This window comes from Pogona vitticeps, chromosome 7 (genome assembly GCF_051106095.1).
Source record: "Pogona vitticeps strain Pit_001003342236 chromosome 7, PviZW2.1, whole genome shotgun sequence".
NCBI lineage: Eukaryota > Metazoa > Chordata > Lepidosauria > Squamata > Agamidae > Pogona > Pogona vitticeps.
The window spans coordinates 20,235,979-20,258,470 of NC_135789.1; the positions used below are offsets into that span (position 1 = coordinate 20,235,979).

Sequence of the window (22,492 nt, forward strand, 5' to 3'; positions counted from 1 at the left end):
TGCCAAATGGGGTTTTAAAAACATTTTGTATAGCACAAATGTGGAAAAATGGCACATGGAGGTATATTTTAAATGCTATGGGGAAATAGTTATTAGCATTAAATGTAAAATGAGACTTGTAAAAATTCCATTTAATGATATTATTGCAGGCTGACAAATTGACAAAGCCAGTTTAATGAAGGGATTTCTACACGTAGATGTAGATTTTTAAATATTTTAACTGCATTTTAACATATAACAAGGAAAAGAAATCTACAGCAAAAACATCTGGTAATTGAGACATTGATTGCAAGCAGTGTAAATTTTCTACAGTGAAGCAAAATGAAGTCCCCTGTCCAGTATATTATTCCACAAGTTTTAATGGGAAAGCATTTGAAGGAAAGCATTTGTTACTTGTTCTCATTTACATCAGAAATACAAGGATGTCAAAGGGAAGAAAATTTAAGTCCGCTGGTGTCCCTCTGCAGCCTTAGCTGACAGGCCAATCTATCCATAGAGGGAGACGGAGAATCTTTTCAATGCAAAATGCTTTCTAATTAAGCAGCTAGAGACGGAAGGCAGGAATTTATGTATCAACCCCAGATTTTCATCAATTAAAAAGGGGGGAGAAGACCCAGTGCAGAGAGAAATGCTGTGCTCAGTGGGTATCTGCAAGGTGTCACGGGTGTTAAGACCTTGGTGTCTTATATTTAAGGAAAGGGACTGTGCCTTCCACCCAACTATAAGAGTTTGTCCTTAATATTGCATTATCTATCACTTCTCCCAGTTCTGTTTTACTGAGATGTTACCTATAAGGGGGGTCTATAAATCTCAGATGTTGACCCCTTAGTATCATTTTCATTGTCTCCAATAATGCTGTGCTCAGGTGCTGCCAAAGGATACCCCTACCAAGGCTTTCTCCATGGAATGGGAAGCAACCTGGTGGACCGGGAGCCAGGAGTCCGGAAGTGGTTCAAGGGGACCTCGCAGTTGAATGTCCGATTTCACTTGAAACTCTCAAACGGGACAAACATTTTCGGTCTTTAAGTCTGTTCAGTGTAGTGTGGTGAAAACAAAGATGGCATTTAAAAGATGTTAATAGAAAGGGTATGGAAATGGGTTTTCCTTGCCACCCACTCCAGATTCCCCGTGCATTTTGAAAGACAAGATTGGAGAGTTCTGAGGAGAGAGGGAGTCTTTTCCAGTGACTGCTCTGTTTCTCATCAGTTCCAAGAGGAAACCATGCTTCCATGTCTGAACTGCTAGTTCACTCAGGGGTGTAGGCCTCTGGCTGTGAAGCCAGAGGTTGGGAGTTCGATTCCCCCATGGGGCCTCCCTGACAGGGGCTGGACTGGATGATCCACAGGGTCTCTTTCAGCTTAGACGTTCAAAGGGGGTCATTATTATAATGGTTAATAAGGCTTTCACATTTGTCTAATCTTCAGTAAATCTTCAAGCAGAAGATTTCTACGCCTCCAGGGAGGAGGGCATCAGAATCCCCAGGTCTTACAGATTTCTTATATATTTTTAAATGAATGATAGCTTTTGCCAAGCAAAGACATAACTGTCCAGAAACTGGAATGGACTGAACAAAAATGAAAGTTTGGGAAGATGGACCATTTTGAGGGAGGCCCCTCTTTCATGTAAAGTGGATGCCACGATTTCAAGAGGTTTGAAGAGGATTGAAAGATTAAGTGAAACCATTTTAGACAAATTACTTGGGATAAGGACACCCAGATATTTTTTTGGGGGGGAGAACCAATTTGTTTCATCAGAGATTCTCTACACAGGTGGCCCATGGAAAGATCTAAAACGTTGAAAGTGGATCCTCCAGGGGTTGAGCATCTAGCCGACAACCAAATCCTGCCATCCTTGGTTTGGTTGCCATCAAGGTATGGATCCAAGCTTATTCAGCTGTAACTGACCCACTGGTGCCCATTGAATCTCCATTCCGTGTCTGGGTGTGTGCGTGTATTCATGTCCGTGCTCTGCTAAGGTCTCGCTGCTGTCTGGGACAGTCGTTCTCTCTTTCCGTTATTTGGGATCCCCTCCGGTGAGGAAAGCGATGACAAACCTCGACAGCATCTTAAAAAGCAGAGACACCACCTTGCCAACAAAAGTCCAAATAGTCAAAGCGATGGTTTTTCCTGTAGTGATGCCCAGAAGTGAGAGCTGGACCACAAAGAAGGCTGACCGCCAAATAATTGATGCTTTTAAATTGTGGTGCTGGAGGAGACTCTTGAGAGTCCCCTGGACTGCAAGGAGAACAAACCTCTCCGTTCAGAAGGAAATCAACCCTGAGTGCTCACTGGAAGGACGGATCCTGAAGCTGAGGCTCCAATACTTTGGCCATCTTCTTGGGAAAGAGTGAGGGCAAGAGGAGAAGGGAATGACAGAACACGAGATGGTTGGACAGTGTCACCGAAGCTACCAACATGACTTTGACCCAACTCCGGGAGGCAGTGGAAGACAGGAGGGCCTAGCATGCTCTGGTCCATGGGGTCACGAAGAGTCAGACACGACTAGACGACTAAACAACAACAACCGGTGAGGGATCACCTCCAGGGACCTTGGCCAAAGGTTCCACAGCAAAAGGAAACAAGGAAAGGGAACAGGCTAAGAAAAACGTTGGGGCTGTTGACTTGAAAGCTGAAAACCCATCCACGGGGTCATGGACATTTCCAATATACATTGGGATAGATGAGAATACGTAGCCGTGTTGTTTAGAGTGATTTATAGTCACGTCACAGCCACCGGGTTATCAATGGCTGCTCCCATTCTCGCCGCTGCCCAGCAGAGGATGGGGTTGACACACACTCCCTGACAGCAGCTCTGAAGAGCTAGCGGCCTTTCCTTTCCCGCCCTCCTGCTTTCCTTTCTGCCTTGGTGGGGGGGGGGGGGTTGCAGGTGAGAGTCCAGAATGGAAGGGCAGCCCTTCAGAGCTTCTTTGATGGAGCGTGGAGGAAGGCACTGCTTGGTTGTGGTGGAGGCATCTGGCGGCAGAGCCAAAGGTTGGGAATTCAAATCCCCCGCTGGTCTCCTTTGACAGGGGCCGGACTCCTTGATCCATAGGGTCCCTTCTAGCCGTGCAGTTCTAAGATGACTGACTGAAGATGATTATTCCAGACCCTCATCCTGACTCCCCCCCCCCCGCAAAGGTGGAAAGGAAAGCAGGCAGGAGGGGAAGCAGACAATCACACATGCGGGGTTGATTTAAATAAGCAGGACCTCTGGTGGAGGAGCAAAACCATCTCACTGCCGATGAAAACAACACGGTCCCCTTTCAAATCGATCCGTACTTGCACATTCGTCGTGGAATCACCCAATTTTAAATCGACCTAAAACATGCTGGACCTGATTTAACCAGGAGATTTTATTTGCAGTGGGGCTGGGCTCCGGGTCCACGGACGGTCAGGGCCAAAAATAATGCTTATGCCTCTGCCGTCCAACGTGTGCATCTGGCCAACTTGAAACGAGAGCCTAATCCCTTCTAGTGGAAAGGCTCTGCCTGGTGGCTGGAGTGGCATAAATCCCTTCTCCCCGATGCAGCCGCCTCCATGTGCTGCCAAAAGGCCAAACGGCTAGCAAATCAAAGGGAGGCAGACAGGAGGGCACGGCAGCGTCCTGCTTCTGACCCCGAGACAATGCCTTGAAATCACCTCCGATTAACATGGCAGGTTTTTTTAAAAGACTATAATTGATTGAGAATTTATTTGACAAATGTTTCTTAATTGGTCTTGGGACCACACCATTCCAATGTCAGTTTAGTAAATGCCAGCAAAGGCTTGACAAAAACAGATCAACCATAGGGGCAGTGGGGTGGCTTTGAGCACTGTCCCGATGTAGGCAGGTGCGATTATTAGATATTGTCAGGATAACTCCCCTAGGACTGCTCCTAGAAAGCATCAGTGTAACTGAGAGAGAGAGACCAGTCGGTGGGCAGGTTTCCTACCCTAAAGGAGACCGCTTCAGTAGCAAAATATCAAGGTCATCCTGAGCCGCTTTTCTGTGTCTTCTGTGTGTATTCATCCGACTGGGGTGCCCCCTCTGTGGGCGGTGGGACATGTGTATTCAAACAAGGAAAGATCAAGAATCGGATCTACAAAACAAAAGGGAAGGCACGAAGGCAATAAACTTACACACCACGGTCTGACACAGTGTGGATTCCCCCCTTCCTTTAAACAATGAACCCGTAAGGTCTTACCGCTGCTCCATACACAGAAGCAGGCCGTTCACAGAACACCATTTATCTACAGATAAATGTGGAAAGATGCCGGATGGAGATGACAGGATGATTTGTAGGAAAAAGTCTTTCTGAGTAGGATGCTTGGCAAAGGAAAACAACAGATGTCAACTAATAGCTCTGTTTCGCTCCAATAACATTGATGAATTCCTCTTCCAAATGACCCTTTGAAGGCACCGCTGAGGCCCAAGGAGTCCTTACTCACTTAGCCTCACTTCTAGTGGAAAATGCCTGCCATTTCTGTGCGTGCTGTATCCCTACAACTATAACAAACTTTGCATAAACTTTGCATATAACCTTAAAATTATTGGATCTCAAAAGTATGCATTTTTTTAAAAATTGTTAGAACGGATTTGGAGAACAGAATTCTAGCAGTCTAGAGAAATGCAAAATCTAAAGCATACTGTAATTATTTTTTGATCTGCACCTTGTCTGGCCAGTTGCTTTTTGTTTGGTTGGTTGTTTCTGGATATAATTATATATTAGTGGACTTCCCAACCGTCTTTCAAGGCAGACTAGAAAACAAAAAGGACCAAAAAAAAAAGTGAAAAGGCGACTGGGATGATGGAGGGTCTGTGTGTGTGTGTGTGACACTTTGGAGGTGTTGACCTGCAAAGAGCGTGCAACGTGTGTTGTTGTGCCTGAGAACAACCCAGCGTGCGGACGCGGCAAGTGCCAATGGGTTGCCCTGTTGGAAGAAAAAGTGAGAGAACAGGAGCAGTGGGCGGCCACTCTTCAGGCTGCAGGAGAAGACGAAGATTGCCTAGACAGGACCCTTGAGGAGCAGGAGGAGGAGGAGGAGGAGCCGAAGGAGGCCCTGGAAGCGGAAGAACAGAACGACAAAGCAGAGGAGGCGAACAACACTGAGAACAAGCATCGTGGAGGAAGCACCACCCAAGAGAGTCACGGGCGCAAGAGGAGGAGGAGGAGACACGCTTCGCCCGAGGAACAGCAAAAACACCTTCCAATTCCTGAAGAGGACTCTGTGAGACAACCTGCAGCAGAAGACGTACCAGAGGAGGCCCTGCAGAAGGAATGGGAAGCTCCACCAAGCCGAGGCACTGAAGAAAAAGAAGAAGAAGAGAGAAGTTGCACCAGGAGACTCCCTCTTGCGTGGGATGGAAACTGAAGTATGCCAGGAAGATCCATGGACCCTCGCCAGGTGTGCCCGTCTCCCCAGAGCACAGATTAGGGATGTGACAGAAGGATCGCCATCACTCCTGAAAGCCACGGATCCGTCTCCCTTTCTTCTCATCCATGTGGGAACAAACGAAACAGCCAAGAACAACTTTGAAGAGATCACACCAGAAGCTCTGGGAAGGAAACTCTACAATTTTGGAGCCCAGATGCTTTTCTCATCCCTCCTACCCATATTTGAAAGAGGAATACAAAGGGAAAGGGAAATTCTCCCGGTGAAGGACTGGATACGAAGGTGGTGTCAAAGAGAGGGATTTTGTTTTTTGGGACCAGGGGCTAAGCTTCCTGGAAGACGGGCTGCTAGCAAGGGACGGCTCACACCTCACAAGGCCTGGGAAGAATGTGTTTGGCCACAGCATGGAGAATGTCATCAGGAGGGCTTCGAACTGAACGGGAAGCGGGAGGGAGACGCAAGCGGGGAGGTAAAAGCAGATGAAGGTGCTTTTGCACTCACTATAAGAGGGACAAACCGAGCAGCTCCAAAGGGACCCAATAACAGCCTTCATAAAAAGGCACCAAGGAAAGCAGGTCACAAATCAATACAAACACCAAGAGTGTTTGTACAGATTTGTGTCCTCCTTTCCTTGGTGCCTTTTTATGAAGGCTATTCTTTGGGTCCCTTAACATTTAATTTGTGTTTAATTTTACCTATATTTCATATACATCCACAATTCTAAATTGTGCAACACTCGGAGATGAATAAAGAAGAAAGGAAGGAAGGAGATTCTACCATGAAAAGGAATTTGAGATGAGTGGGAGTTCTCAAAAAGGTTATTCTAAAGGCAGAATGACAAGGGATTCCACAACAACAACAAGAAGAACAACAACAAAAGGTGGAAGACAGCCAAAAAAAATCAATGTGGCTTCACAAAAAAGTCAGATGCTAAAAACAACAAAAAAGTAACAGGGGCCCAGCTGCTTAGTGGGATGACCAAGTGATGACCGAAGACAAGGAAAAGGCCGGAGGGGCTCAATTCCTGCTTTACAAAAACTTCTTCTCCCAAAAGTCAGCCTATGACCCTCTACCAAATGTGAAGTTGAAGTCGAGGGGGCACGATTAGAAACTGAGACTGATCAACGAGTTCAGATCTCCAGGGCTGGAGAGGAATGGAATCCAGGAGTGTTGAAGGAACTCTCAGATCCACCGTCCATTCTTTTCTTGAAATCGTGGAGGACAGATGAAGTGCTGGATGACTTCAGGAGGGCCAATGTTGTCCCTCTCTTCAAAAAGGGCCAAAAAAAAAAAAAGGAGGCAGAAAGGAGGAACCTGGGAACTACAGGCCAGTCAGCATGACATACAGACGAGAAAATTCTGGAGCAGATTATAAAGCAGTTACTCTACGAGCATCTTTCAAACAGTGCAGTAATAACTGGATGCCAACATGGATTGGTCAAGACCAAATCTGCCCAACTTATTTCATGTTTTAATCAAGTAACTTCTCTGGTAGATGATGGGAATGCTTATATATTTTTATCTCAGCAAATAACATACCTGTCCTTGATCATCCCAGAGTGCAGGACATGCAACCATGGTCTCAAGGGACAGGAAGCTAGATTTCGGCTGAATATCAGGAAAAACTTTCGAACTGTTAGAGCAGTACGACCGTGGAACCATGACTTCGAGAGGTGTTGAGCGCTCCAACCCTGGAGGCCTTTCAAGAGAAACGTGGGACAACCACCTGGCAGATATCCTTTGGTTTGGATTCCTGCCTTGAGCAAGGGGTTAGACTCGACGGCCTTTGAGGCCCCTTCCAGCTCCATGACTCTGTCCTGGAATTAACAACAATCGAATTCCTCAAGATTCTTCATTCACACTTTTAGAGAGGGATAAATTTCTCAACTTCGCCCTTTTCCCTTTTGAATTTTAAACTTTCACCGGGTTTCCATTCTGTTTATATAGAAAGTTGTGCACTGTGTAATTTAAATTTAACACTTTAAAATGATATATTAAAAAACAAATAAAATGAAGATAAAAACAGGGATCTGAAGGCCTTGGAAATGGATTGCAACATTTACTCACAGAGAAGACGGGGGAAGATCTCAAGTCCGACGTCCCTCAAAGCCATTTAAAGTCAGCTAGGTGAACTTTCTTCCCCCCCTGACAGCCAGCCAGCCACAACAGGACAAGAAAAGCCAGAAAATTCCCACCCACCCAGGATGACCCGAGCCAGCCCCATCCCTAGAAATCCTGCCGCACCACCCCAAACCGATCCGTTTCTCTCCGTGCTTCCCTTGCAATGGGCGGGAAGGTGGGCGGAAAGGCAGGACGGACAAACGGGGCTTGTCTCTCCTTCCTCACCTGGGTGCAAGGCAGTGCTTCACCGGGCGAGGACGGGGACCCGAGAGACCCTTTCCTTCCCCCCCCCCTCCGATCCACAGTCAGTGCTCCCCTAAGGGCGAAAGGTGAGATGTGGCAGGCAGAAAGAGCTGGATCGTCTGGCGGCAGTGGCACTGGATCCACTTCCAGCACCACGGCTGCAGCCGCCTTCAGAGGTTTGGCTCGCTCCAGCGCCCCCCTACCGCCCCCCTTCTGTTCCTTCGCCCCCATGCCGCTCCTTTTCGTTCTACCACCTCCCTGAAAAATGAAATCGCCCCCTGGGAGGCATTATTGCCCACGTTAAGAACCACTGCTCTAGGTGACCCTGAAGTCCAACACTTCTCTGCACCAGCAGGGACTGGTACGATCTCTAGTCAAATCACACTGGGAGGGCTGCAAGTTCCATCTCCTGGTCTAAATTGAGCCGTTAAGAGGAAATACAGAAAATATGTATCTTTATGTAAAATAAAAAGAGCAGAACATCTCACAATTCTCCTACAGAAGCCAAACCTGCCTAATGGGAAAAAATTGATGTGCCATTTTGATAAAGTGCTTCAATAATCAAGTAGTGTTGCATTTGACATTTTTCTAAAATTATCCCCTCTACATTCATCTTCTGAAAATTTCTGATCCTGTATAATGATTCAGTAGGAAGGAGGTGGGAGACAATGCAAAAGGAATAAAAGACATTAGTACAGATTTCAGATAAGTTCACTGAATTATAAACAGAGATGTCAGGCGAGAAGAGCAAACAGGGGTTATGATTCCATCTTCTAAAATAGGTCAAAAGGACCTAGAACGCGGAGACAAAGTCAGATGCCTCCCCCTCTCAAGCTCTTGGTGGGAGGGACACCCACACCTGCCTACAGACAACCCCTAACACACAGAAAGGGCCACAAAACAGCAACACAGATAGGGGGACTGGACCCTTGCCACAGACCCAGACGCCAACTCTGCCCCCCACATCTATTCTAGTGACACAATTACAGGGCCTAACAATGACACACACAACGACTTAAGGTGCATCTTCACCTGCTCCCTGTTGAACGGGATCTGTGTCCTCTTTTGCCAAAAGTTTCCCTCTGCACTCTACCTAGGACAAACAGGGCAATCTTTACACAAACCACAACAGTCAGGAACCTGTCTCCAACCCTTTCGATCTACCAGGACACTCTGCAGAAGATACGGAAGTTGCTATTTTGGAAAAGAAGCACTACAGAGCGAGAAAACAGAGGGAAACAGCTGAGGTAAAATTTATACGCATGATGAACACCCATATAAATGGACTGAATATAAGCCAAGGTTTCATCCGTCATTACCAAATGTAGTACTTCTGCCACTGTTATTTTCTTCACAACTACCAAGCCCATCTCTCATCACGAGGCCCAAAGAGAAAAACTGTCAATATTCCCTACATTAACACTTGGGATTTCTCTGCCTTTTTCTTTCACCTTTATATTTAAAATTCTCTCTCTCTTGAGTTGTAAGTGAATCCCAAATCTTCAAATCCCATCCCGAACCCTCCTCTCCCGCCCTCATCTTTGTCCAGACCTGGTGTCTGTTTTCTGTCTCCTGAGGAATGTTTACAACAGAGCCCTAAAACAACCTAAGCTAAATTACATGTAAATGTACCACGCAACCAAGGGCCAATGAATATTTAGTATGAAACTGATACTTCATTCAACATTTCATTCTGTTTCCGTATGTCTGACAAAGTGGACTTGCCCCCGAAAGATCACATTACAATATACAGTAATAGTCTTTAAGGTGCCCCATGTTTTTGTCTTGTTTTGCTTTGTTTCTTTGTATTTTGCCTGATAAAGTCAAACAAAGTTGTGCCAATGAAATGAAATCCATACTTTTAGGATAAACCCGACTTCTATAAGATTGTTTGGCCTTTCAAATTCTTCACAACTCCTCACTGACTTACGTGGCACAAAAATATGTGGTGGAGGGATGTGTGTGCAGAAAAGTTCCAAAAAATGAGCTAGAGGCTAAAGCAGATGGATGAGCTACTACTCGGTGTGCAAGTCCCAGATGATACCGGGCAATGTACCTGAGAACGGACTCTCCCTCTCTGAAAGCAAAGGCTGTCTAGATTTCAGAGATCTGTGTCTTGACTCACACTCTCGAGGAGAAAGGCAGGGCAGACATCTTTTAAACAAAATAAATAATAAAATAGTAATAAAGCATTCTGGCTCCTGAGAAGGATCTCAGCAGAAGCAGCAGCAGATAGAAGCAAATATGAAGTATGGGTGGTCTACAGTCAGCCACAGTTTAGTGGGTCACCCTGGTTTACTGATAAATTTGGATGGCCATCCACCTCGCCATAGCTGAAAACATGTCCTTTTGTTGAAACGGCTTTTCCCAGTTCATTCCTTAAACTCAGCCACACCGTTTCATATTGCCACCCACAGTCGGCCCTCTGACTTGCAGCCAAACACAGCTGTCTCTGCCACCCAATTGCGGGGAATGCTCCAGAGGCCACAGCCACGCAGTGATTTCCTATTCCTGGGAATCTTCTCCCCTCTGCCCACTTTCTATTGTTCTTGTCCTTTTCCTTAGTTCCCCCCCCCCTTGCGCCCTCTCTCCCGATGGCCGTATCCTTCTCTCTTCACCCAAGTCATGCAATAAATATGCCCTGAGAAAGTGGAAATATAAGCACAGAGACCACCACCAGGCAAAGCGGTCCACAGTCAGAACTCGAACCCTGAGCTATCCTCCTCTTTTCACCCTTCCTCCACCACTTAGTGAATAGGCATCATAATAGTGATTCAAAACAATTTAACAAAATGCCGTTCCACGTAATGTTGGCAGCCCTGTCAGGCCGGCATGGTTGATCGTTGTGAGCATAAACGTAAGCCGATTAGGGTTATAGAATACATTCACTCCAACACATCCTTGCCGAGATCAGGGTGACTTTTCCTTGATGCTGGTCTTGCTCCGACAGGGTGCCTCAGACAATCCAGTGGGGCTCTAATGGACAGCACAGCCCGGCATGCGCTTCCTTCTGCTTCTGTACTTCCAGAACAACCCGGCAAACAAACCAAACTCTGTGGCCCATCACACAAACTTCGAGGGTACTTGGACGAGGAAGTGTGGGATTCTATGCCGCATAATTGCCAAGGGTCTGATCTGACCCACCATGAATTTTAACAAAAGGGAACGAGAGACATTTGCAAGGAAGAAATCAGAGGAGCAGGCTACTCCTGACTTGACTGTAATCAAAAGAGATGAGTTGGTGGAAGACGCGGCAGTTGGGGGGGGTCTCTGGGGGAAAGTTTCACTTGGGTTCTTGATTTCAAGGGTAAACCAAAGGAGAGAGAAGCTACACGAGCACTCTGGATTTAAAAGAGGCCAGTCTTAATTAACTCAGAGCAATAAAGAAGGCCCCATGGCAGGAGATCCGAACAGCCCAAGGAGTCCAAGATGGGTGGGAGTTTCTTAAAAGAGAAATTCCAGAAGCACCGCTACAAGCATTTCGAACAAGAACAGAGGGTGGGAGAAAACAACAACGACAAAAGATCAATGTGGTTTCACAATTCCCCCCCCCCTTCACAGCATTAAAAATACAGTCATGAACAGCTGGAGATGACCCAAATCCATTCATGCTTTCAGGTCTTGCAGAGAAACCAGCCCTTGCCTTCTCTAAATAAAGCAGCCTATTAGAACATGCAAAGACTGGGTCCCTCCGGCACCCTCGGCCGGCTCCTGGGAACGAGAGAACCCCATCCTCTCCCAGCAGCCAAAGAACACAGCAGGATCGTTTAGCCTAGGTTAAATACATATTTTTAGCTTCCTTCTGAATCCCACAGGTCTCCCTATTAATGCAGCAGAACGGAGGAGGGGGCTTGGGGATCTTTTAAGTCCCAGAACAGAGACACAAATGAGCACAATGTCATGGCTGCCAGCATCACCCGGCCGGAAGAAGTGGCTGCTCTTCACCCTCTCCTCCCTCGGGAGTCCGTGTGCCCGGCGGCCCATTTTGGCTGTCATTGATGCCAGCAACGGAGGATTGTGTCCCTCCCTCTCTCACATCGGCAACATGAATAGCCAGATTCTCATACAGGATTCGATTACTGTCCAACGGTTCTCTCCGTGAATCCCAAGACAATTTATGCACGATGTGGAAGAAAGCCTTGGCGGGTAAAAAAATAATCGTAATCTTATAATCGTGTGGCTTCTGAGGGGTGCCCTCTGAGCCCTTGGGGATTTTGATGTACACAGCAGGGCATGAAGATGCCCCCTGCCCACGGACACGTCTGTGGGTGCAGAAGCAAGGGTATCCCATAATAGCCAAATGCCTAGAATCAGAAAACATGTTAGACCAGAAGGGACAGCTGAATAGCCAATCACCTTCTTGTTTAGCCAACATCTACAACCAGTACATCTTAAAAACACCACCATGTTGATTCCAGTTCAAAACGTTGCTTGGCACCCCCTCCGGAAGAGTCACCTCCCAAAGGAAAACCATACAAACTTTTAAGGAAGATGGTCGCTTCTATTTGTCTGCAAAAAAAGCCAGGAAGCCTATTTTCTACCCCAAGAACTAAATGGCGCCTCCTGAGGGAAGTGTCGAGCAGCGAAGGGTCCTTCTCTGTATGCCTGACGCGACCCAGGCAACCAGAGCGAGTCCCTTCAGAGCCGGGCCTCTGGGAGCCAATCTCGCGCACGGGGTGGCCCTCCTCCATGGGCCGGTCTTCTTGCCCTCGGCCCTGCTGTGCGAGCCACGGCTGGGCTACTTTGGTTGAAAGAGCTTCTGCTGGTTCTCGGCCAGGGAGAAGATGATCTCCCACCATGTGTCGTCCGGCGGGTGGAAAGGGCAGCTCAACCGGCGTTGCCACCACACCAAATGAGCCGACCGGGTCCGCTCCGGTTGCTTCCCAGGCTCAGCACTAAAGAAGGTCTTCCGTGAGAGACGGTTCAAGGGCTTCTGGCGCGATCCGTTGGCATCCTTCTTTCCCACCGAGTGGCTCCGCTCTGGGGAGCCGTTGGCTCTTTGCTGGGCCCGTCCTGGACCTCCTCAGGGCTCCTGACCCTTCGGCTGGGAGTGACTGTGGGACCCCTGGTATGAGTGAAAACACTAACTAAAGAGCACCCGTGGAAAGGTTTGTTCTCATCCAAACAAGAGCATTGAGGTGGTGGATCAACCACGACGGTCACTGCATTTCATGCCTCAAAAGTATTTTTGGTAAGGAGGAACAGGCCTTTGTTTCTTTGCTTCATGAATCAAAGATATGCAAAATTACATGTTGCAGAGTTTTGAATTTTGATTAAAAACCTCTAGCTGTACAGCAGAAATGCAGGACTTAAGAGAGCAGATTCAGCTTCAAATCTCCCCAGAGAAGACCACCCCTTACGGTCTCATCAACTGGCACTTGCAGTCTCAAAAAATCAGAGACATTGGCAAGAGAATTTTTTAAAAAAGACAATTAAAAAAGATCAACACTGACTGCTTACAACAACAAGCCTCAAGAGACTCAACAGCCTGATTACAGGCATTTGCTTATGGAACCAGAGACTGTAAAATGTATAACATTTGAGATTTATGTGTTTTTCATCATCCACAGGGAGGCCTGGAAGTAGTCTCCCAGGGATACCACCATCCTACTGTATTTCTCTTAATATGTTTGAAGAAACATATTAAAAACGTACATTAAAATATAACGGTTTTTAAGGTGCCATGGGTTTTTGTCCATCATCATCATCATCATCATCATCATCATCATCATCATCATCATCATCATCATCATCATCATTTCTTCCTCCTTTGGGTTTTGCCTGCTAGCCTAGTAAAATGGTCTTGCTTCCACATGAGGCTGAGACAAGCAGCCATCCATCCAATACTTTTAAAACATTTTAGAAGTCCAGGCAACCGGGCAGAAGGTACCCTCCTTCTGCACCATTTGCACACAAATTATTCTGGTCACAAAACAACCAGTAAGTTCCTCTCAAGAGGGCTCTGCAGACGTCCCCCAGTCTGGTTTCGAAAGCTGAGGCAGCCCTTGGGTAGGTGGCCCGGGCTGACTCGAATATGTCCTTCCTGTTTAGGATGATTAAAAGGCGGTTCGGGTGTCGTGTGGCATCACCCAGGGGCCTGGAAGGGATTCACCACTAGAGGGCGAGCAGAGCAGCTGGGGGCGAGACACAAACTGGAACCAGACTCAAAAGACAAAACCGAGGGGCCAAGCCAGGACCGAAGCACAAGCAAAGGATATCGGGACGTGCCGGGGCTCGGGGGCAGAGCCAAGCAAAGAACCACTCCAGGGCCTCCCAGGATTCACTGCGGGAGACACTTGTGCACAAGACACCAATTTTGACGAAGCAAGAGAGAGTCTCTGTGGCTCAGGACACAACTAACTAACTAACTGACTAACTCTTAATTGCCAAACATAATACTGTTATGTCAAACCAAGTTGCACCTAATATATGGTATGTCATGTTCCAGAAATAAAGTGCAAATGGTGCTACAGCTAATAGTGTATTTCATTCCCTCCACCTCGATTTTTCCAAAAACTTCCATTTTCAATCCATCAGGAAAAGAAAAAGCCACACCATAATTCCCCCAAGGCAGAAAAATGACCAGAAATTCAAAAACTTTTGTTACCCATTTCCCAAACTCCTTTATCCTGAGATTCTATGACACTACAGATAAAACAGAAACAACTGATGAACCTGTCGAAGGTGAGATGAACCAGAGACAGACTCACGGGGCCGTCCCTTGCCTGTTTCCCGGAAAGCGTGTCCCACTGCGTTCAAGAGGATATCCTCCCAACAAGCAGGCACTTGTTTTTAGCCCAGTTTGCCCACCGCTGGGCAAGGAAAACCCCTTCGGGAGCAAATCAGCTCCCACGATCAGAAGCAATAAAATGATGGACATGAATTATGAAGCCCAAAAATCCCGCTTGGAAGTCGCACTGAAGAATTACAGAGTTTAAGACGACCACCCCAGCATAAGTTCTCATCCCAAAGAAGCAATTTCGTCCTGCCCGGAGTCCAGAGATAAGACGGGGGATTACAGATGGGATGAGCCACGAACGGGGGAACAAACGCAGGCCAAATTAAACCACCAGGATTCCTGCCACGGCGGAAGAAGTCCTTTTCCCGGCGAGAAAAATTCTGCAGACACCAGGGACAGAAGAGTTTGAAGCAATGCAGGCTTTTAGAGGAAGATGAAAACGCTTTATTTCATAGGTGCATTTAGAAGAATTCAGGGGTGTTTTACAGAAATTACGCATCCATAATGTTTGTGTTGGAGAAATGCATACGCCTAGTGGTGAGACTCTAGTTTTTTAAAATTAAACAAAAATGCAAGATTTCCCCCTTCTCCAGGAAAGGTGGCCTTAGAAGGCTTTGACTTGTTGCCGCCCCAATTTCCACCCTTTGGGTTGTCCCCTCGCCCCGCTTTCCCATCTATCGTGCCCCCAAAGGTTGCACAATCTGGGTGACAGTGAAAGAAGCCCGGGGATGGCCGGACCCCCGCCCCTGCTGATGCTGCTTGCAGGCCGCCCTACAAGACAGCCTTCATGGGGGAGAAAAAAAGAAAAAAAGAAAGCGATGCGGGAGCCGTGTGTGGAAATGACAAAAATGAGGTATTAGATATAACAGGACCAATTTCCAAAGGTCAGGTCAAAACCAGCGATTTGATGCACACTGCAAGAACTATAATCTAAGTGCTTTTCTCCTTCCCCCCCCCCCCATCCTCTGGGCACACATTGAACACTATAGTAACTACAATTGTACGGCTTGCCAACGGGGAGCTGACCTTTGCAGGTACCGTTGGTTGATTGGAATATTTATGTTACAGAGAAGCATACCCCGGATTGTAATGTATTTATATTTGCCAAAAGTACCCATTTAGACCAAGTCCATAAGAATTATTTTACTAGATAAGACCCAAGGTCTTTTTCATCTGTGCCCTTGGGAAGGCCTGCCTGGCAGCCCCAGAGAGAGTCTGGGGTGTCCCCCCCCCGTTCACTCCCTTCTGTCCTCATTCCCTGACCAAAGGGGAAAAGCTTTCTCCTGACATGCCCAGATCAGGAAGCAAGGGCAGGCCAGGCACCCCTGGGCGCGCCCGAAGAGGGTGCGAGAGGAGCCCCTCCCGAAGTGACACCTGCCCCCCCTCCCGCCAGCCAGCAGGCCTGTCGCCAGGGGGAGCACGGCGCCCCTGCTCTTCTCTCTTCAGCCCAGCCGTGTGGGAATCGGCCGGGAGGTGGCCAGACTGGAGGTGCCCGGTAGCAGCAACGGCGCCGGGAGAAGGCGGTGGAGCCCGGGTGTTTCTGGGGCTGCCCTGCATCAGGATGGCTGCACGGCACCAGGGCCTGTCGGCTTGGGCGGTGTCGGGCCAGGCCTCCCCGCTCCCCCGCCGGGGGGGGGCTGTGCTTCTGGGAGCCTTCTGCCCACCTTCTGGGTTGGGCTACGGGGCTGAAAGGAAAAAAAAACACACAGAGACTTTATTGTCAGCCTGGGGAGGGCAAGGAGCAATCCCTGCCACGGTGGATTGTGCAGACGGTCACATGAGGGTTGTTACCGAACCCAACATGGCGACATTTCGGATCCAGAGATCCTATTGCTGGGATACTAGTGTGTGTGTGGGGCCAATGGGTGGCCACCCATGGCCGGCAGCCGCCTAAGGTCACAAGGCTTGGGGCAGCCGGCCTCCAGAAAGGGGCTGTCCACATGACACCACGGGCCTGGGGCTGGAGACTCATCCGGCGGGGATCAGGGCTGGGGCACGGTTAAAGAGTTAACAAAGTTGTGGTCCTTGTTAAACCCACTGCCTGTGTCTTGTCTCCTTATTTCCAGGATGAGTAAGTGATGCGTTTTATTTTGTACACTGCTTTGAAATTGTCTAATTTCTATGATATATAGAAATAGGAAGGAAGGAAGGAAGGAAGGAAGGAAGGAAGGAAGGAAGGAAGGAAGGAAGGAAGGAAGGAAGGAAGGAAGGAAGGAAGGAAGGAAGGAAGGAAGGAAGGAAGGACTGACTGGGAGAAGGCTTTGCCACCTGGCTTCTTCCCAACTGCCCATCACTTTCAGTTCATTTTAGCAGCAATGGCATTTAACCTTTGTCACAGGGAGAGCATCATCTCAACTGTCTCAGAAGCATCATAGTTCCAATTCCACAGCTATGGTTGAGGATGATACACCCAACCCAGCTTTGACATGCAGCCAGAACACATTGTTCCCTGTGGCTGAATTACGATTTCTTATCTCTTGGTGTGAGTCCACTCAAGAACTTTGTTGCAATTGGTTTAAAAATATTGCCTAGAAGCATAATGTTGATGCTATCTTGCATTCTGGAGGTAAGAGAGAGCAAATAAAAATTATACAGAAGTTAAAAAAAAACCATGCCAATAGAGGGCTGCTGGGGAAAAAAAGCTTTAAAAACCAGAAGCCCATGGCCCTTGATATTTGACAGTGGGCCAGTTTGCAGACGGGTCCTACAGCTGCCATCTTCTTTCTGGTGGCTCTGTCTTCTTTCTAGCCACCACCAGTGTCTGGGGTAGCCCAAGACTGCCTTCCACTCCGTAGCCAACCGGCCACTAGAGGCTCAGCTGCTCAGGAGCAGCTGTAAAACCGACGTCTTCCTTGGGAGCCTGACCATGCCCGTTGAAAGCGACCCGTCTCCCTCGCGGCTTCATCGAGGGAATGTCAGGGAAAAGGAACAGAGCAAGAACCAGGGGTGGCTGTGGCACGAAGGAAAGGAAGCACAACCTGAAGAGCCAGAGGAGCCGAAGGTCAGGGCACAAAACACGGCCACCTCCAAAAAGATCACCCCAGAAAAACCATATGGGACCAGTCCTGGGTGTTGATTTTGTTCACCATTTTTAGTGTGGCCTTTGTTTTGATTCTGTTAAAATATTTGTGTATGTGCTGTTTTTATCATTTAAATACTGTCGTTTAATGACGTACACAGCTTTGGGTCTGGAAGAAGGGAGAGGAAAAATATTTAACATAAATAAGTAGCATGTAATTTGAGCCAATTGCAGTGTATAGACCGAAAAGGCCAATAGCCTTTTCGGTCTATACCCTCGTCTGTCAGTCAATGCAAACACTTTTGGAAACTCAGCTGTTGGCTATTCAAAATAAGGAAGAAAAGCACCCAAACATTCACTCAGTTGTGAGAAATCCCACTTTCTGTCTCTAAGTCAGTTCGAAGCCAATTAAAATTCAATTGCCAAACGTTGTTAATAGAGGAGAAATACGTTTTTCACAATCTTGTTTGCTGTTAGAGCCAGACAAGTTCCCTAATAAATAATGTCTCTGATTTAGAACTGAAGAAACCATAAGATCTCTCAAGTGCTTCTAACATCTGTCCAGTAATTTCACATTCTTTAATATATATCATCTGTTCATCTCAGAGGCTTTGTGAAATTATTGGTTTTCGTACGGAATCTTCATCTTCCAATTTACCTTTGTGCATCTTTTGGTCTTTATCTCTGTTAAACAACCATGTGTCTTTAAAGATCTGAGGTTAAACTGCATCCTCTGTTTCCAATGAAAGAAATTTAGAGTTGTTAATTTTGGAAGTTTCCCAAAAATCAAGATCCATTCCCCCTCTTTTTGAGTAAGTTTAGTTAAGAATCTCAGAAAAGAAACATCTATTTTTCTTCAGCCAGTTATGAGGTGTTTTTCCATGTAAAAACATGGCAGCAGGAAAATGAAAACATCTTTTGAAAAACAAGGCAAAACAACCACAAAATACTTGTTAACGGCCTGTCTCTCTGGTCTCTCGGCCCCAAACCTGTTGCAGAGTATCTAATTACCCTGTAAAAATCTCCTTTTGCTACACAGTAAAAATATATAGAGATCCACAGAGGAGAATACTCCTTTCTCATCAACTGGCACTTAAACTCTCGAAAACTCACTCTGAGAAGCATATAAAAGTGTTTCTTTACTTAGAGTTGCTTGAAATTACCGACTTGTGTATACTGCTTTCTTTATTGCATACATAGTAGCAACCAAACAGATCAACAGCAAACAACTGCCACCAAACAATGAAAGAGAGGAGTAGAACACTCAGTAGAGAGCCAGCCAGCCAGCCAGCCAGCCAGCCAGCCAGCCAGCCAGCCAGCCAGCCAGCCAGCCAGCCAGCCAGATAGATAGATAGATAGATAGATAGATAGATAGATAGATAGATAGATAGATAGATAGATAGATAGATAGATAGATAGATAGATAGATAGATAGATAGATAGATAGATAGATAGATAGATAGATAGATAGATAGATAGATAGATAGATAGATAGATAGATAGATAGATAGATAGATAGATAGATAGATAGATAGATAGATAGATAGATAAGCAATCACCCCAGGCCAGAAAAATTCCTCCCAGCCACTACAGACAGCATGTGAGGTTGTAAATAATACTCCAACAGTGTTAAGACAAGAGGGAGAAAAAGAAGTGGCTCAGAATCCTGGAGGCTGTGCCTACTGGAACTGATGGGCAGAGGAGGATCAACGGAAGGGAAGCCAGCTTAGTCCAGCGGTGTTCTGTTCCCTCTCTCCTGTAATGACTCTGAAGTGCTACCCTTTAAGAGGAAAGCCACTTCTGGCCCCTGCCCTCTGCTCACGATTGTGCCACTCACCGCTCAGGTTCCAGGTAAGCCGGAAGTAAATCCAGAGACAGGCCATGGGCAATCCAGGCCAGCAGAGTTCAAAGACGAAGCACCGCCGGGGATGAGACAAGCAGAGTCCTGCCAGAGAACAAGGCCTGCGAAGGAGAGAACTCAAAGCCCAAGGCCAGCCACCAAAAACCAAAGTCGGGCGCGTCCAGTTCAAGCACCAAGAGTGAAAAGTGAGTCCAAATTGAGGCAGGTAAGACAAGGTGGGTTGAATCATGAGCTCAGGAAAGCTTTGCTTCCAGCTCCCTTGTGCAGCCATTATTTTCCACTTGCTTATCAGGCTGCATGTCATGTTTAGCCACAGAAACCGTGCCGGGTCCCTTTGCGGTGGGGAGTGCAGCTCTGCAGCTTAACGAGCGAGTAGAACTCGTTCTGTACCTTGGTGCTGTGTCAGCCTTGCTGTAATTTTGCTCAAGCACAGGTCTTGCGATGATCTACACGCACCACCTTTCAGCTCCCCCCCCGTTCTCTTCTCCCCCTTTCTTTTTGAGAAGAGACAGCTGAGTGACTAAAGATGAAACAAAATGGGCAGACAGACTGTACAGTACGTGCAGCCTTCTGATGGGAGGAAGAGGAAGGCACGAGGGGGGCCCGTATGACTGCCTTCCACCGGCTTGTTATCTGTGAATGTGCTTGGATTGTAGGTAGCAGGTTGTTCCCCTCGCAAGCTGCCCCTGTGCTCGGGGAAACGACTCTCATGGCTTGAATCCTACAGGAGAGAGAAGCTTGGAAAAGAGAGATGGGGTCTGTGTCACGGTAAATATCTTATCAAGCCATCAACACAAGGGAATAAGCCATGGGGTGAGTAGGCTAAGCCAAGGGTGATCTCTAAGGCGAGGATTTCTATGACATGCCCCTGCATCCTATGTACATTTGAACTTATAGGTGAGTTTGAATGTGTGGATGGGCAACCTGGGGAGCAAGGCCAGATTACTCATAAACATATTTGAACTCACTTAGGGGTTGAAATCTAGGTGGCCGGGGGGGGGGATGACATGTCATAGAAATTTTCCCTCTAGTGAGAGCTGCGGTTCTGAACTTTTAAAAAGGAAGGGCTGTTATGCAGTTAAGAGCATCTTTTCTACCAAGGGAAGGGCCGGTCCCTGACCGTCATGCGGCACATTTTGAATGTTTAGAATGTAAAAGGCTTGGCCAGAGGACGACGGTCCTGGACGCTCTCCCACATGGACCTCACAAACTAAGCTTTGCTTAGAAACAAGTATACGATTTTGACAATGCTTTATGATGACAACAATGACATAAACGGTTTACCAGCCTCCAAAGGTCGCCGGTTCAATTCCCATTGGAACAGATCTCATTCAATAGTGATTGCAAAGTTTTTGGTCAGTCAAGAGTTGACCGTTGTGGCTGGATGGGCCACTGGTCTGACTCAGCGTGCGGCAGCATCCTGAGTTCAGTGGTCCTCAATGACATTTCATAATTCATTAGAAAGAAATGGAAAGGCCAAAGAAAGAAATCAAGACATGAAGGAGGAGCAACAGCACTCAATAGGATTCATGATGTTAAGTGGGGAGAGGCAAAGAAATATATAGAAACAAGGACCAATGAGCTGCTTAGTCTCCGCACCCTGGAGATATGGGAAACGCAAGCTTTTAAAATTTGTCACTCGGCATCAGGACATACACACTACTTTTTCTTCCTTCGAAATCAAGAATCCTAGGAGAACAGGGTCCCTCTTGCCCAGAGTACCCCTTCCTGCCACTTCCTCCACCACGTCGTCTCTGTTGGTTACAATCACGTCAAGGATAGTCAGTCCTCTAGTTTCTTTCTCCACCTTTTGTAGGGGGAAATGATCAGCCACACAAAGCCAGGAATTTCTTCGAAGGGCCAGACTTGGCAGAAGTATACAATGCCTCCCTACTGTGTAGGACTGAAACTGAAGCATAAAAGGAATATCTATGGACTCGCCGGGTATACTGTCTCCCTGGATCAAGGATGGGACGGCAGGATTGACATCACTCATAAAAGCCGTGGATGGATATCCATGTCTTCTCATCCTTGTGGGGGGAAAAGACACAGCCACGAAAAACTATGGAACTCAAGGACTTGAAGGCCCAGATAATCTTCTCATCCAACTGACTAAGAAGAGGAACAGAAAGGGAAAGGGAAATACCGAAGACGCCATTTTCCCTCCCTGGTGGCAGGAGACCCGTTAGGTTCACAAGTCTCAGGGGTGAAGGGGGAGCCGGTCTTCTCGCTCTCGCTCTCGCTCTCTCCGACAGGTCACTGGATGTTCCCCGCGGCACCTCGTGGTCACGAACGCTCTGGGGATCTGAGAAAACGAAGGGCTGCTCTAGATCAAGATGGCCTCGGGGCTATCAGAAGACGGCCAAAACCCTGAAACTGAGTGGCTGCAGGGTGGCCAAGGCTGCCCGGCAGTTGACCAGGAGAGGTTCCCGTCAGAACAGGCCTTTCCATGAAGTTGAGTGCCCGTGTTCAGCATCCTATCCAGAGCCTGGCTTTGGGAAACAGACATATGAATGCTGCCAGCATTGCTGCAGTGGTTGTAGGGGTGGGGTGGGGGATCAGCCTGTCAAGTGCTCAGACCATACGCTGCACATGGCCTCAAATTGGTCTCCAGGGCTGTCGTCCCAGAAGGATGCCTCTTCTAAAGATGATGCACAAGAAAGCCCACCTACAGTTTGCTGCAGACAAGCAGACTAAGGACATGGATTTCTGGAACCATGTCCTGTGGTCCGATGAGACCAAGATAAACTTATTTGGTTCAGATGGTGTCAAGCGTGTGTGGCGGCAACCAGGTGAGGAGTACAAGGACAAGTGTTTCCTGCCTACAGTCAAGTATGGTGGTGGGAGTGTCGTGGTCTGGGGCTGCATGAGTGCTGCCGGCACTGGGGAGCTACAGTTCATTGAGGGAACCATGAATGCCAACATGCCCTGTGACCTACTGAAGCAGAGCATGATTCCCGCAGGGCAGTATTCCAACATGATAATGACCCCAAACGCACCTCCCAAATGACTACTGCCTTGCTAAAGAAGCTGAGGGTAAAGGTGATGATGGACTGGCCAAGCAGGTCTCCAGACCTCAACCCTATTGAGCATCTGTGGGGCATCCTCAAATGGAAGGTGGAGGCGCACAAGGTCTC

The 22,492-nt window shown here is 47.4% G+C and overlaps 1 protein-coding gene across 1 annotated transcript in view; it reads right to left on the reverse strand.

The window, feature by feature from the left end:
* The window catches only part of LOC144583991 (uncharacterized), a 484,560-nt gene that overhangs the window by 455,164 nt on the left and 6,904 nt on the right, over nt 1–22,492 (reverse strand). The gene's annotated exons all lie outside the window — the stretch shown is intronic.